Consider the following 17,747-nt stretch of genomic DNA (forward strand, 5'->3'; position numbering starts at 1 on the left):
AATCCTCCACTGTAACAGCTCCTTTACTTTGCAGTGAAAATGGATTTGTATATTCTTTGCCTCTGAGTCCTTGTGGGATTTTTTTTTTTTTTTAAATTCAGACAGAAAGTCACAAAAATTATACTCATCCTCATCAGTTCACTCAGTCCCATGTAATTAATTGTTTTTTTTCATCTTGATCTTTTGTTAGCACTTTTATGTGTTCATCAGTTTTTCATCAGAGTTCTGAAAATGCTTATTCATTCAGTTCAGCAGTACAGTCAGTGACCAGAAACCTGCACTTGTCAGAGTCTTTTCCATGAATTTCTTGAAGATGAAACCCTTTTATAGGAACATATTTGCAAAATCATCAGAGTACACCCAGAACTGTCTGTAAATGACAAAAGACTTAAAAATGACCACAGTAAAAGATTTGATGAAAGTTCATAATAATGCAGTTGACAAGAAAATTAGTTATTTCTGAGATATACATTTTAAAGTAATAACTAGGATTATGACTTATAACATTATACCAGAACATATAAGATTTTTAGAAGTTTCATGTAATGTCTGGAACATTTATATTAACATATTTCCATACATATTTCCATACAAATACAAATATAAGATTTTTAGAAATTTCATGTAATGTCTGGAACATTTATATTAACATATTTCCATACATATTTCCATACAAATACAAATATAAGATTTTTAGAAATTTCATGTAATGTCTGAAACATTTATATTAACATATTTCCATACAAATAACCCAATGAAAGTTTAGTATTAGTTGTATTGTTTGTTTTTTTATACTGCAGGTTCTTATTAGGCATCAATTTTATACACATCAGTGTATACATGTCAATCCCAATCGCCCAATTCAGCACACCACCATCCCCACCTCACCGCAGTTTTCCCCCCTTGGCGTCCATATGTCCATTCTCTACATCTGTGTCTCAACTTCTGCCCTGCAAACTGGCTCATCTGTACCACTTTTCTAGGTTCCACATACATGCATTAATATATGATATTTGTTTTTCTCTTTTTGACTTACTTCACTCTGTATGACAGTCTCTAGATCCATCCACGTCTCAACAAATGACTCAATTTTGTTCCTTTTTATGGCTGAGTAATATTCCATTGTATATATGTACCACAACTTCTTTATCCATTCGTCTGTTGATGGGCATTTAGGTTGCTTCCATGACCTGGCTATTGTAAATAGTGCTGCAATGAACATTCGGGTGCATGTGTCCTTTTGAATTACGGTTTTCTCTGGGTATATGCCCAGTAGTGGGATTGCTGGGTCATATGGTAATTCTATGTTTAGCTTTTTAAGGAACCTCCATATTGTTCTCCATAGGGCCTGTATCAATTTACATTCGCACCAACAGTGCAAGAGGGTTCCCTTTTCTCCACACCCTCTCCAGCATTTGTTGTTTGTAGATTTTCTGATGATGCCCATTCTAACAGGAGTGAGGTGATACCTCATTGTAGTTTTGATTTGCATTTCTCTAATAATTAGTGACGTTGAGCATCTTTTCATGTGCTTCGTGGCCGTCTGTATGTCTTCTTTGGAGAAATGTCTATTTAGGTCTTCTGCCCATTTTTGGATTGGGGTGTTTGTTTCTTTGATATTGAGCTGAATGAGCTGTTTATATATTTTGGAGATAAATCCTTTGTCCGTTGATGCATTTGCAAATATTTTCTCCCATTCTGAGGGTTGTCTTTTCGTCTTGTTTATGGTTTCCTTTGCTGTGCAAAAGCTTTGAAGTTTCATTAGGTCCCACTTGTTTATTTTTGTTTTTATTTCCATTACTCTAGGAGGTGGATCAAAAAAGATCTTGCTGTGATTTATGTCAAAGAGTGTTCTTCCTATGTTTTGCTCTAAGAGTTTTATAGTGTCCAGTCTTACCTTTAGGTCTCGAATCCATTTTGAGTTTATTTTTGTGTATGGTGTTAGGGAGTATTCTAATTTCATTCTTTTACATGTGGCTGTCCAGTTTTCCCAGCACCGCTTATTGAAGAGACTGTCTTTTCTCCATTGTATATCTTTGCCTCCTTTGTCATAGATTAGTTGACCATAGGTGCGTGGGTTAATCTCTGGGCTTTCTATCTTGTTCCATTGATCTATGTTTCTGTTTTTGTGGCAGTACCATATTGTCTTGATTACTGTAGCTTTGTAGTATAGTCTGAAGTCAGGGAGTCTGATTCCTCCAGCTCCATTTTTTTGCCTCAAGACTGCTTTGGCTATTCGGGGTCTTTTGTGTCTCCATACAAATTTTAAGATGATTTGTTCTAGCTCCGTAAAAAATGCCATTGGTAATTTGATAGGGATTGCATTGAATCTGTAGATTGCTTTGGGTAGTATACTCATTTTCACAATGTTGATTCTTCCAATCCAAGAACATGGTATATCTCTCCATCTGTTGGTATCATCTTTAATTTCTTTCATCAGTGTCTTATAGTTTTCTGCATACAGGTCTTTTGTCTCCCTAGGTAGGTTTATTCCTAGGTATTTTATTCTTTTTGTTGCAATGGTAAATGGGAGTGTTTCCATAATTTCTCTTTCAGATTTGTCATCATTAGTGTATAGGAATGCAAGAGATTTCTGTGCATTAATTTTGTATCCTGCAACTTTACCATATTCATTAATTAGCTCTAGCAGTTTTCTGGTGGCAGTTTTAGGATTCTCTATGTATAGTATCATGTCATCCGCAAACAGTGACAGTTTTACTTCTTCTTTTCCAATTTGTATTCCTTTTATTTCTTTTTCTTCTCTGATTGCCGTGGCTAGGACTTCCAGAACTATGTTGAATAATAGTGGTGAGAGTGGACATCCTTGTCTCGTTCCTGATCTTAGAGGAAATGCTTTCAGTTTTTCACCATTGAGAATGATGTTTGCTGTGGGTTTGTCATATATGGCCTTTATTATGTTGAGGTAGGTTCCCTCTATGCCCACTTTCTGGAGAGTTTTTATCAGAAATGGGTGTTGAATTTTGTCAAAAGCTTTTTCTGCATCTATTGAGATGATCATATGGTTTTTATTCTTCAATTTGTTAATATGGTGTATCACATTGATTGATTTGCGTATATTGAAGAATCCTTGCATCCCTGGGATAAATCCCACTTGATCGTGGTGTATGATCCTTTTAATGTGTTGTTGGATTCTGGTTGCTAGTATTTTGTTGAGGATTTTTGCATCTATATTCATCAGTGATATTGGTCTGTAATTTTCTTTTTTTGTAGTGTCTTTGTCTGGTTTTGGTATCAGGGTGATGGTGGCCTCATAGAATGAGTTTGGGAGTGTTCCTTCCTCTGCAATTTTTTGGAAGAGTTTGAGAAGGATGGGTGTTAGCTCTTCTCTAAATGTTTGATAGAATTCACCTGTGAAGCCATCTGGTCCTGGACTTTTGTTTGTTGGAAGATTTTTAATCACAGTTTCAATTTCATTACTTGTGATTGGTCTGTTCATATTTTCTGTTTCTTCCTGATTCAGTCTTGGAAGGTTATACCTTTCTAAGAATTTGTCCATTTCTTCCAGGTTGTCCACTTTATTGGCATAAAGTTGCTTGTAGTAGTCTCTTAGGATGCTTTGTATTTCTGCAGTGTCTGTTGTAACTTCTCCTTTTTCATTTCGGATTTGATTGATTTGAGTCCTCTCCCTCTTTTTCTTGATGAGTCTGGCTAATGGCTTATCAATTTTGTTTATCTTCTCAAAGAACCAACTTTTAGTTTTATTGATCTTTGCTATTGTTTTCTTTGTTTCTATTTCATTTATTTCTGCTCTGATCTTTATGATTTCTTTCCTTCTGCTAACTTTGGGTTTTGTTTGTTCTTCTTTCTCTAGTTTCTTTAGGTGTAAGGTTAGATTGTTTACTTGAGATTTTTCTTGTTTCTTTAGGTAGGCTTGTATAGCTATAAACTTCCCTCTTAGAACCGCTTTTGCTGCATCCCATAGGTTTTGGGTGGTCGTGTTTTCATTGTCATTTGTCTCTAGGTACTTTTTGATTTCCTCTTTGATTTCTTCAGTGATCTCTTGGTTATTTAGTAACGTATTGTTTAGCCTCCATGTGTTTGTCTTTTTTACGTTTTTTTCCCTGTAATTCATTTCTAATCTCATAGCGTTGTGGTCAGAAAAGATGCTTGGTATGATTTCAATTTTCTTAAATTTACTGAGGCTTGATTTGTGACCCAAGATGTGATCTATCCTGGAGAATGTTCCGTGCGCACTTGAGAAGAACGTGTAATCTGCTGATTTTGGATGGAATGTCCTATATATATATATCAATTAAATCTATCTGGTCTATTGTGTCATTTAAAGCTTCTGTTTCCTTATTTATTTTCATTTTGGATGATCTGTCCATTGGTGTAAGTGAAGTGTTAAAGTCCCCCACTATTATTGTGTCACTGTCGATTTCCTCTTTTATAGCTGTTAGCAGTTGCCTTATGTATTGAGGTGCTCCTATGTTGGGTGCATATATGTTTATAATTGTTATATCTTCTTCTTGGATTGATCCCTGGATCATTATGTAGTGTCCTTCCTTGTCTCTTGTAACATTCTTTATTTTAAAGTCTATTTTATCTGATATGAGTATAGCTACCCCAGCTTTCTTTTGATTTCCATTTGCATGGAATATCTTTTTCCATCCCCTCACTTTCAGTCTGTATGTGTCCCTAGGTCTAAAGTGGGTCTCTTGTAGACAGCATATATATGGGTCTTGTTTTTGTATCCATTCAGCCAGTCTATGTCTTTTGGTTGGGGTGTTTAATCCATTCACGTTTAAGGTAATTATCGATATGTATGTTCCTATGACCATTTTCTTAATTGTTTTGGGTTTGTTTTTGTAGGTCCTTTTCTTCTCTTGTGTTTCCCACTCAGAGAAGTTCCTTTAGCATTTGTTGTAGAGCTGGTTTGGTGGTGCTGAATTCTCTCAGCTTTTGTTTGTCTGTAAAGCTTTTGATTTCTCCATCAAATCTAAATGAGATCCTTGCCGGGTAGAGTAATCTTGGTTGTAGGTTCTTCCCTTTCATCACTTTAAGTATATCATGCCACTCCCTTCTGGCTTGCAGAGTTTCTGCTGAGAAATCAGCTGTTAACCTTATGGGAGTTCCCTTGTATGTTATTTGTCGTTTTTCCCTTGCTGCTTTCAATAATTTTTCTTTGTCTTTAATTTTTGCCACTTTGATTACTATGTGTCTCGGCGTGTTTCTCCTTGGGTTTATTCTGTATGGGACTCTCTGCGCTTCCTGGACTTGGGTGGCTATTTCCTTTCCCATGTTAGGGAAGTTTTCGACTATAATCTCTTCAAATATTTTCTCTGGTCCTTTCTCTCTCTCTTCTCCTTCTGGGACCCCTATAATGCGAATGTTGTTGCGTTTAATGTTGTCCCAGAGGTCTCTTAGGCTGTCTTCATTTCTTTTCATTCTTTTTTCTTTAGTCTGTTCCGCAGCAGTGAATTCCACCATTCTGTCTTCCAGGTCACTTATCCGTTCTTCTGCCTCAGTTATTCTGCTATGGATTCCTTCTAGTGTAGTTTTCATTTCAGTTATTGTATTGGTCATCTCTGTTTGTTTGTTCTTTAATTCTTCTAGGTCTTTGTTAATCATTTCTTGCATCTTCTCAATCTTTGCCTCCATTCTTATTCCGAGGTCCTGGATCATCTTCACTATCATTATTCTGAATTCTTTCTCTGGAAGGTTGCCTATCTCTACTTCATTTAGTTGTTTTTCTGGGGTTTTTTCTTGTTCCTTCATCTGGTACATAGCCCTCTGCCTTTTCATCTTCTCTCTCTTTCTGTAACTGTGGTTTTTGGTCCACAGGCTGCAGGATTGTAGTTTTTCTTGCTTCTGTTGCCTGCCCTCTGGTGGTTGAGGCTATCTAAGAGGCTTGATGGGAGGCTCTGGTGGTGGGATAAGTCTTAAGACTTATTGATATTCACTCTATCTCTGATTCCCAAACAACAATAGGAGGATTTCAAGATTTCATTTTGCAGCATGATTTTTGTATTTAGTTTCTGTAAACTCCAAAAATCTTATGCTTGAAGAAAAAATATGTTTTCTCCAGGGTCTGGTGGAGACTTGTGCAACTGGATAATGTCATGACAAATGACTGTTAAGTGGACTAGTTTCTGCAACCCTTTTTCATCTTCAAAGCACTCAGCAAAATCTGCTTTATTTTAGTGTTATTAAAGGACTTCAGAAAACATTTCAGAAGAGCTGAAAATAACACCTGTCAAGCTGAATTGGGGGATGGGGATATCTGGATAGATTCTCTAGACAGATGATCCTGAAGAAGTTGTCTGTGCTGGAGCCCTGGAATCCTCAGAGTTCACAGAGGTGACTCACCAGTCCTTCCTAGTGAAAGCTAACAGTTTATGCCTGACAGAGACCACTGTAGTAGCCTCTCTCACAAGGGCAACAGGTGACCACCTTTCCTCGAGAGATTCATTTCTTCTCCCGTGGGTCACAGGCTGGGAATTAACATTAAATTGCAACCTAATCCAACTGGAATGTGTTGATAAGAAAGAGCATACACACTTATAGAGGAGATATAAGAATTAGCTTATATTAGCAGGAGTTGAAGGAATGACCCAGGGATTGCACTTTGGGGGTACTTGCTGAGTAGGCCAGAATATAAGACTGCATAAGCAAGAATTCTCAGGACATGAGGATTTAACACTCAGGCAAGGGCCCCAGAAAATAGAGCTATCTCAACACTCTAGAAGAATGAAGAAAGAAATGTCCCATGTTGAGCAACAGACATAGCTGAGTTGCCATGACAGAATAAAGAGGCTACAGGAAGAGAGAAAGCTGGATAGAATAAATTACGTGAGTCCAGAAAACCTACCAGAGGAGAGGTTTTCAGGAGGAGCCAGAATACATACCATTCGCCAGGGCCATCCAAACTGCATTGATGAGCGGCATCGGCAACACAACAGGTTAAGTGGTAGCGCTCTTCCGTAAGGCTGAGTTGATGACAAGGGAGGCAGTAACAAACTTGGAATTGTTAATCTATGGATCTCAAAATAACAGGAGTGACCTCCAATGTCAGAAAAGCAGCTAAGGTTCATGTGACCTAAAGGTGGTGGTAAAGATAGTGAGCATAGTGTTCCAAAGGGCAAAAGAGACAGGCAGCCAGCTTGGGTGCTGTTAACGTCTTACAGCAAGAAAATGGCACGCATGGCGGAGCAGAAAGAGAACAGTAGTCACTCCAGTAAAAAGTCATAATTCTCTACTCAGTTTCTGGAACTGTGTCTATTTGAAGATCCATAGCTCATTTATTGGTGAAGAGCCAGATAGCTAGAACAAAGGGTTTTTTGCAACAATGCAGTCAGTACATATGACAAGGATTTCTTCAGTTCTTCCGCAGAGAGACATATGGCCTTTTCCTTAGGTGACAGTAAATTAAGGAGAGAGCTACAGTTTGATTCTGAAGGCTGTCTGCTGGCAGAATTCCCTTAAGAGGCTAATTAGCTATGGCCCACCCATATTATAGAGGGTAATCCGTTTTACTCAAAGTTTACCGATTTAAAGGTTAATCTCATCTAAAAAATACCCTCACAGAAACATCTAGAATAATATTTGACCAAATATCTGGTTGCCGTGGCCTAACTAAATTGATACAGAAAAGTAACTATTCCTTTATGTAATATTTTTTCTGTCTTCATTTTCTCCTTCCTCTTCTCTCTGTTCTCTTCTTTCTCCTTCTCCTTCTTCTTAATATCCTTATGCCTTTGTTTGTGTAGAAAGGAGATTAAGAGGTAATAACCAAGAAAGATACATGCAAACACTAATCAACTGCATTCTTATGGTAACCTATAAAGATCAAACTGTGAGAAATCATGATTATTATAAAATAGTGTTATTAATCATGACACAGAGGTTTTGTGTGAAATGAATATTTTGATTTTATATTTTTCACATGCTGATTCTTAATTTACTTCCCAATTAACTTACAAAGTTTTTCAGTTTTTGACGGCAACGATGATTTTTTTTTAAAAAAGTGTTACTCATAGTTTTCCTGACAGCAATATGCAAGAAAAATGCTATGTTTGATAAGTCTGAAACTTACTTAAAAGATTGCGATCTTTACTTCTGTGTTCTCTGTTAAATGTCAGCTATGTTTGGCCATTTACTTAGAGCTAAAATGAGTAGTCAGTTAACCTGATAAGATATAATTCACAGTGCATTTTTCAAGATGATCTGAGGGAGAGTCAGGTGAGGTCCCCAAAGCAAGTTGTGCATTCCATCCTGTTGTTTCATATACTGAGAACTGTTGTTTCGTGAAGAAAAATTCAATCTACGCTTTTTATTATTTAGTTTTCTTGTTATGTAAAGACATGCAATAATATTTAGAAAGGGCTAATTTCTACTTCATGCACTTCTTTGGAAAAGAAGAAGTATGGAATGACAAAACCCTAAACTTTTAGCTAGTTGGCATAACTTACTGATGGGAAAATCTTGATACATTCATTTAACTAAGAAGTATTTTTTGTGTATACTAACTATATCAGGTCAGGCACTGTGCTATACAATGAAATTATTATGGTAAATATAAGGTACATTGTGTGCTTCCTCTTAAAGCTTGTAGACTATGGAAAAGAGATAGAAATAAAAATGTCAAAACCATTATTATAGAATGGGAAGTACGGGGTGTTATTCCCTGGGCCCCTAATTAAGAGTCAGGGAGCTTGATTTATTCAAGTATAGTGGAATATTTAGAAGACAGGAAGAAGTATTCCTGTATCAATTGGTAGAACAGTCACTAGTATTTTTGTGTCTAGGAGAAAATGCAAACTATCTTTTGGATTACCATTCTTTTTCAGACTTTTCCATGGCCTGGCCCCTTCTCAGTGATGCTGACTGAAAGGGATTAGGGATCTTTTTGCCCCAGAAAAAGTTACAACAGTGGTGGCAATAGCTAGAACAGATAGTGTTGCATCCTGTTGCAGATACTCCTTGAGAGGAGGGGATGATGTTATCACAGATTATGAACCTGGTATCTTCTCTTTGGACGAAAAACATGATTAGAACCTCTTTCTAGATTGTCCAGAATGAAGTCCACTCACATTAAAGGCTCCAAAGACCTCAGAGGGGAACTCACGAGGAAGCAAGAGGGCCTCTTTATTTGAGATCCAGAAATATCTCCAGGACCTGTTGGTTTGTCTAGATTATTCCTCTGTGGTTATGTTTTGAGTCTTTGCAGCACCAGCCACCCAGGCACAGTGGCAGACCCCCAAAACAGAGACTGGATGTGACTGTGCATAAGAGTTCTAGCCTTGGACAATAAGCGTGAGCCTTTGTGGGACCCTAGAGAATCTTTCCAGGAATATGACTCACTAGATGAATCATCAAAATAGAGACCAAGATTCACTAGAGTGTGCTAGACATTTTTTTTCCAGTTAAGGTTTATTGGAACTCTGTGGTCTAATTTACAATGCTCCAATCTTCCAGCAGTCAAGGAAAATTTTTGCAACTGATATTTTTGTAATTTGGAGCTTCCGGCAAAGGGAGGCAGCTTCCATCCAGACGTGCCCCTTGGGGTTTTGGACTCCCTGGGGTTTTAATGACCCTGACATAACTAGTAGGTACGTTGCTTTTATTTTTTGTTTTGTTTCTGTTGTTTTGGTTGTTGTTTTGTTTTGAAGACAAGGTGTTAGAAACCACAAACACTTTTTTGTTTAATTTTTGTTGAAAGAGGGTAAGATTTAACTGGGTTGGAGATATACACTATCCATTGGGGTGGGAAAAATTACTTTAAAGTTTTTTAATATAATATATATAGATATATATATGTATAGATATATAGACACATACATACTACTGTATTTGAGGGAGATCTGATTATTGTTATAGTAACCTCTAAATACCTGATCAAGTATTTCAAAATGATTTGCTCAGTGGTCTGTTTAAAATTGTAATTTGAGTTTTTCTTTATAATGAAAATTCCCTGTAAATATTTCCCCTATGTCTGTATTTAGAAAGTGTTATTTTTGAAAATTAATTATACACGAGTAGACCTGTATGTTTATGTTACCTGAAAGATTGATTATAGTAGGTCTATCTATACATTAGACTAAGCATTGAGGGGATGAATATCCTTGTCTGAAGTTTCCAAATCACATCAAAGAAATAGAGCAAAAAATATATATGTAATTAACAATGATACAAAAATATTGGTCACTTTTTACATTTCATAAAGAATCATGGCTACAGATGATTTTAAAGTATTATTACTATTTTTAATTTCAGGCAGTTTTTTTTTTTATTGGAGTATAGTTAATTTACAGTGTTGTGTGAGTTACAAGTGTAGCAAAGTAACATTTTTTTTGTAATACAGTTTATTACAAAATATTGAGTATCGTTCTTTGTACTATACATAGGTCCTTGTTGTTTATCTATCTTATATATAGTAGTATGTATATGTTACTCCCAACTTCATAATTTATTCCTCCCCCCCACATTTCCCCTTTGGTAACCATAAGTTTGTTTTCCCCTTTGGTAACCATAAGTTTGTTTTCTTTATCTGTGAGTTGGTTTCTGTTTGGTAAATAAGTTCATGTGTATCATTTTTTCTTTTTTTAAGTTCCACACTCTAGTAATATCATATGGTATTTGTCTTTCTCTGTCTGACTTAACTTCACTTAGTATGATTAACTCTAGTTCCATCCATGTTGTTGAAAATGGCATTATTTCATCTTTTTCATGTCTGAGTAGTGTTCCGTTTTATATATATATATATATATATATATATATACATACATATATATATAGATATATACATATATACGTATATACATATACATATATATATATACATATATACATATATACACACACACATATATATATATATATATATATATATATATATATATATATACACACATATATATATATACCACATCTTCTTTGTCCATTCATCTGTCGATAGATATTCAGGCTGCTTCCATGTCCTGGCTATTGTAAATAGTGCTGCAGTGAACACTGGGGTGCATGCATCTTTTTGAATTATGGTTTTCTCTAGATATGTGCTCAGAAGTGGGATTGCTGGATCATATGGTAGTTCTGTTTTTAGTTGTTTAAGGAACCTCCATACTGTTCTGCATAGTGGCTGTACCATTTTACATTCCCACCAACCGTGTAAGAGGGTTCCCTTTTCTCCACGCCCTCTCCAGCATTTATTGTTTGTAGACCTTTTGATTATGGCCATTCTCACTGGTGCGAGGTGGTTCCTCATTGTAGTTTTGATTTACCTTTCTCTAATAATTAGCGATTTGAGCATCCTTTCATGTGCCTGTTGGCCATCTCTATGTCTTCTTGGGAGAAATGTCTATTTAGGTCTTCTGCAATTTTTTTCATTGAGTTTTTCTTTTTATATTGAGCTGTGTGAGCTGTTTGTATATTTTAGAGTTTAATCCCTCATGGGTTACAACGTTTGCAAATATTTTCTCCCATTCTGTAGGCTCTTTTCGTTTTGTTTATGGTTTCCTTTGCTGCGCAAAAGATTTTCAGTTTAACTAAGTCCCATTTGTTAATTTTTGTTTCCATTTTCATTGCTCTAGGAGGTGGTTCCAAAAAGATTTTGCTACAATTTATGTCAAAGTGTCTTCTGCCTATGTTTTCCTCTAGGAGTTTTATAGTATCCACTCTTACATTTAGGTCTTTAACTCATTTTAAGATTATTTTTGCGTATGATGTTAAAGAATGTTCAATTTCATTCTTTTACATGTAGCTGTCCAGTTTTCCCAGCACCAGTTATTGAAGAGGCTGTCTTTTCTCTACTGCGTATTCTTGCCTTTGTTGTCATAGATTAATTGACCATAGGTGGTTGGGTCTACTTCGGGGCTCTCTTTCCTGTTCCATTGATCTATATTTCTGTTTTGTGCCAGTACCATGTTGTTTTCATGACTGTAACTTTGTAGTATGGTCTGAAGTCAGGAAGTCTGTTACCTCCAGCTCCGTTTTTCTTTCTTAAAGTTGGTGTGGCTAATAGGGGTCTTTGTGTTTTCATACAAATTAAAAAATTTTTTGTTCTAGTTCTGTGAAAAATGCCATTGGTCATTTGATAGGGATTGCGTCGAATCTGTGGATTGTCTTGGGTTATATGATCATTTTAACAATATTGATTCTTCCAGTCCAAGAACATGGTATATCATCCAACTGTTTGTGTCATGTTTAATTTCTTTAATCAGCATCTTATGGTGTTCAGAGTACAGTTCTTTTGTCTCCTTAGGTAAGTTTGTTCTTAGGTATTTTATTTCTTTTGATGTGATGGTAAATAGGATTGTTTCCTTAATTTTTCTTTCTGATCTTTTGTTGGCTTTAAGTGGGCTTTAAGGCTTCAGTTCCCCCCTATACTCCTGGTCCAACCACACACCTGGGGGGGCCTTCAGGCAGATTTTTTTAAAGCTATTTGAATGTATATTCAAGGGCAGCAACAAATCTCTCATCCTTGGATTTAATACATCTTTTTATTGCATTATAGATGAATTTACTTTACAAGATAGTTACTTACCTTTGCTCTGATAGATTCACCAGTTCTTTTATAATAAGTTTGGTTCAGCTCAGCATCTAAATTCTACAAAATTAGTCTTGCTCATTTCCATTTAGATGAGCGCCTGATTAAAGTACAATGGCACTCTGACTTCTTAATATAAACCTTTACATTTTTTTATAGGAAAGTTTTACACAGTTTAACACAATAAAATTTGATGCCATTCAAGCACTATATATTTGTCTTAGTTCATGTTTTCATTATGATGTGCTTGAGTTCTAAGGTTTGTGTAAGTGTATAAAGATTTCTAGTAACATTTTCCCCAGAATAGTATTTTAATTTTTATAAGGAACTTGAAAATTAATAGTTAGTATATGAGGAGAAACATGTGAAGAATAAAGAGGTGAATAAAGATGAAAAATTAAAAATTGAGGATAATAATGAGGATGTGAACTAAAACACTGGCTGCATTGTCTTCTATGAATAATTTTCCAGACTTTACTGAGTATATCCATGTTTTCTCATTCTTCTCAAACATTGGAAGGGCTTTCTTTCTTTTAAATCTCTCAGTAATTATTCTTGTTATCCTCTACTAGTGACTTATGAAAGAAATTTCTCCTGCCGTTACTTGATTTTCTCTGTTTCCTTAATCTCTTCCTGTGTATTGGATCATCACATCAACATTCAAATATGCTCTAGAATCTCTTACCTCAAATAGAAAAAAAAAAAAAAAAGACAGTAAAAATATTAGTTAGATCTCTGAAATAAATGTCTGGTCCAGAAAATAACTTAATGATATGAATTCTGGCACAGACATCACCTTCTTAAGTCCAGAGAAATGTCTTTCTTTTATTTTTTCCTCCTCTAACACATTACTGTGCATTGTCTTATTGGAACAAGCTACTAAATCTCTCCAACCCTTCAACGTGTCATTGAATTCATATTCTGCAACTTCCTGTCCCAATAATGTTAATCTCACCATTTCTTTTATCCCTTGTTTGATTATCTAGAAAGTAAAGATAATATCTGTAGCAGACATAAGTGGTTGCCTACCTCACTTTCAATCTCCCTACTTGGTTATTTTGTTCATGTTTTTAATTCTCTCCCATAGGACTCACTGTTAAATCCTGCGTACTCTAAGCTGATCATTAAAATCTTATTCTCTTTGCCAGTGATAGATCTAGGGATGATTACGAAACTTTGATCCTACCCTAAAGATAAAAAATATATTTTAATCATGGTTAAATTTGTATTCATCTTCATTTACATTTGGAGAAGTCTGCTGGAAAGAGTCTGGGGAAAGTTTCCCCTTTAAAAAAGAAAACTCACACAAGAAGAGTTACCCACATTTTCTACTACACGTTCTCATGCTTACACACAGAGTCATAACCATTTTACTCTCATGAAGGGAGGAAGGCTGAGAACAAAGGTGCTGAGGAGGGCAGGTCAGAAAATAACGAAAAGAGCTGGGTTCTTGATGACATCATTCAGCCACTGAATTAAACAACCCTGGGGGTGCCTGACCTTTAGAGTCTTTGCTATATGAGGTAATAAATTTTTCTTACTGAATTGGGATTTTCTATTTTTTTCAGGCAAAAGAATCTTATATAGTGTAGTACTTACCCACAAGTCTGGTGAGATGATTTAATAAGTTAATTCACATATACCACATAGCAGAGAGCTTGGGACATAAAATACTTAAAAATGGAAATTATTACAATTGAATTTTCCCCTCTTCCTCTCCTTCTTCTCCTTCTTCTTCTCATAGTATTAGTATTAGTAATAATTAGTACTGTTTTATTTTACGATTTCATGCGGTCTAAGTAAATTTAATTTCCCCAATAGCAGTACCATGCATCTTTATGAAAGAAAACAAGAAACACTATCAAGCAATTAGATAAACACATAACATTTTCTGTAGTTTAAGAATCATCTTTTGGCTTACAAGATTTTCAAATGTAGGGGATTTTAAATGCCTCCTCCGTTCTTCATTACCTGCTGAGTTATCCGTGACCTAAATATATGCCTCATCCTTATATTTTTACCATTAGACTCATATGCCTCCTTCAGGGGTGATGCATTCTACTCAATAATGACAGATAATGATATAAAATTTAAGCAAATAGTAATGTTATAAATGGACCTTAATCATTTCAAATCTTATGTTTCTCACTCAGAAAGGACCAAGCTTTCCAAAATAGTAGTGGACCAGATGGAAGAAATGTAATATTCAAAGGCAAATCTATATACGTTACTTCAGATATATCAAGTAAAGGTAAAAATGGATATTTGTTTCTGAAGAGAGATGAAACACCTTGCTAATTTTCATTAAGTACTTAGTCTTAATGAATTTCACTTAAATCATACGTAATTTTTAAATAGATCTTTATTGGAGTATAGTTGCTTCACAATGCTGTGTTAGTTTCTGCTGTACAACAAAGTGAATCAGCCATATGCATACACGTGTCCCCATATCCCTCTTGAGCCTCCCTCCCATCCTCCCTATCCCACCCCTCTAGGTCATCGCAAAGCACCGAGCTGATCTCCCTGTGCTGTGCTGCTTCTTCCCACTAGCAAACTGTTTTACATTTGGTAGTGTATGTATGTCAATGCTACTCTCAGTTCGCCCCAGCTTTCCCTTCCACCCCAATATCCTCAAGTCCATTCTCTATGTCTACATCTTTATTCCTGCCCTGCCACTAGGTTCATCAGTACCATTTTTTTTTTTTTTTAGATTGCATATATGGAATCTATTCCATATATGCGTTAGCATACGTATTTGTTTTTCTTTTTCTGACTTACTTCACTCTGTATGACAGACTCTAGGTCCATCCACCTCACTACAAATAACTCAGTTTCGTTTCTTTTTATGACTGAGTAATACTCCATTGTCTATAGGTGCCACATCTTCTTTATCCATCTAGGTTAGTTCTATGTCCTGGTTATTGTAAATAGTGCTGCAGTGAACACTGTGGTACATGTCTCTTTTTTGAATTATGCTTTTCTCAGGGTATATGCCCAGTAGTGGGATTGCTGGGTCATATGGTAGTTCTATTTTTAGTTTTTTAAGGAACCTCCACACTGTTCTCCATAGTTGTATCAACTTACATTCCCACCAACAGTGCAGGAGGGTTCCCTTTTCACCACACCCTTTCCAGCATTTATTGTTTCTAGATTTTTTGATAATGGCCATTCTGACCGGTGTGAGGTATCACCTCACTGTAGTTTTGACTTGCATTTCTCTAATAATTAGTGATGTTGAGCATCTTTTCGTGTGCCTCTTGGCCATCTGTATGTCTTCTGGGACCTAATTAAACTTAAAAGCTTTTGCACAGCAAAGGAAACCATAAATAAGATGAAAAGACAACCCTCAGAATGGGAGAAAATATTTGCCAATGAAACAATAGATAAAGGATCAATCTCCTAAATATACAAACAGCTCGTGCAGCTCAATATCAAAAAAAACAAACAATCCAATTAAAAAATGGGCGGAAGACGTAAATAGACATTTCACCAAAGACATAAGTAATTTTTTGATCGACTTGAATGCCAGCTTTATATTCAGAGTGGTCAAGTTCAAATAATTTTTGGGAGAACTGAGCACACATGCAACAAAATGTGAGGACATTAATCGAAATTTAAGGACTATAAACTTTCCAAATAACTCTAACATAAAATCAGTGAAAAAATTTAAGCAATATATAATACTGACATAACTGTTGCTTCAGTCTTCTTGTAAATTAAATAGAAATAACACCGATAAGTAAATTTTCTTATATGGGTTTAATAAAAAATGGTTCTTGAAAACTAAAAAAGAGAAAAATTAAGTACATAATTACATTGGAGTCAAAGTACGTTTTATTGTTGTTGTTGTGATAACAGTTGCTAATTTTCAACAATACAGGAATTGTTGCCTAACTATAGTTTTCTTTGTTCCAAATAGATTTTTCAAAGTAAAAATATGACATAAATTTTGCCCATAAGATGATTAGACAAAACTGGCATTGGGATGGAAAGTCATGTGTTTCAAGACCCTTCACACCAAGAGATATTTAGGCATTATTACTTAGATTAATTGAGCTTTTATTAAAGCTAATTTTCTAGTATTCACACTTCAAAATACAGATGGAAATAAAATATATAGTTCTCAGTTTGGCAGGAGTGTACTATACAATTTATAATAAAGTTGATTTATATTAATTGCTAGAAAATTTATGGGCAACAGATTTATTTTAATGGAGTCATTTATGGTCCTAATTTGTTTTATTGATATTAGGATCCGGACATCTTGCTGTTTTAAAAAGATACTCAAGCACAGGGAGATCAGCTCCGTGCTTTGTGACCACCTAGAGGGGTGGGATAGGGACGGGGGAAGGGAGAGGCAAGAGGGAGGGCATCTGGGGCTATATGTATATGTATAGCTGATTCACGTTGATATACAGCAGAAACTAACACAACACTGTAAAGGAATTATACTCCAATAAAGATGTTAAAAAAAAAAAAGTTAACAAACAGCAAATTAAAAATGGATGATTTTTTTAATCCATTTACAATTAATTAAATAGTACATTTTGTTTTCTTTTCTTTTTTCTCCTTATGTTTGTTGTTTTTCATTGTCGCCCCTATGTCCTTATGCTAATAAATAAAGTTGGTTTCTGCTAAATACAGTATTGAAAATCAAGAAGGAAATACACTATTCTCTTATTCTCCTTTAATTTGAAAATATGTGTATTGGCACCACTATACTGCTTTCAGTTAACGTTAATTTGTGTGTACTTTACATTTTTTTATCAGTCTTGCTAAGGGTTTCTCTTAGTTTCCTGTTGCTGCTGTACCAAATTAACACAATCTTAGTGACTTAAAACACCACAAATTGATTATTTTACAGTTCTGGAGATCACAGTTCAAAATAGGTCTAACTAAGCTACAGTTAAAATGTTTACAGGACCCCATTCCTTCTGCACATTCTGGGAATCCAGTTTCTTGCCTTTCTCAGCTTCTAGAGGCTCTCCCCAATCCTCAGCTACTGGCCCCCTTCCATACTTACAGCCTGAAATGAAATCATTCTCACTTTGCTTCCACTGTCACATCTCCTTCTCTGACTCCGACACTTCTGCTTCCCTCGTCTACTCTTTTTCAAAATAAGGACCTTTGTGATTACACTGGCTCACCAGGGTAATTCAGGAAACGCTATGGAGATCCTGACTTAACTGCATCTGCAATGTCTCTTTGCCATGTAAGGGAACATATTCCCAGGTTCTGGGAA

General features: G+C 35.6%; 1 long non-coding RNA gene across 2 annotated transcripts in view; it reads left to right on the plus strand.

Moving 5' to 3' along the window:
- LOC309659105 overlaps positions 1 to 17,747 on the plus strand; it is a 442,553-nt gene that overhangs the window by 367,139 nt on the left and 57,667 nt on the right. The window contains exon 13 of one of the 2 annotated variants that reach the window (XR_014262599.1): positions 14,659 to 14,679. The exons of the other annotated variant lie outside the window; for it this stretch is intronic. This is a non-coding gene — a long non-coding RNA (uncharacterized lncRNA). Of the gene's footprint in view, positions 1 to 14,658; positions 14,680 to 17,747 lie in introns of those variants that run through there. 2 annotated transcript variants of the gene reach the window in all.

This window comes from Balaenoptera physalus (genome assembly GCF_965194825.1).
Source record: "Balaenoptera physalus genome assembly, contig: SUPER_3_unloc_7, whole genome shotgun sequence".
Classification (NCBI taxonomy): domain Eukaryota; kingdom Metazoa; phylum Chordata; class Mammalia; order Artiodactyla; family Balaenopteridae; genus Balaenoptera; species Balaenoptera physalus.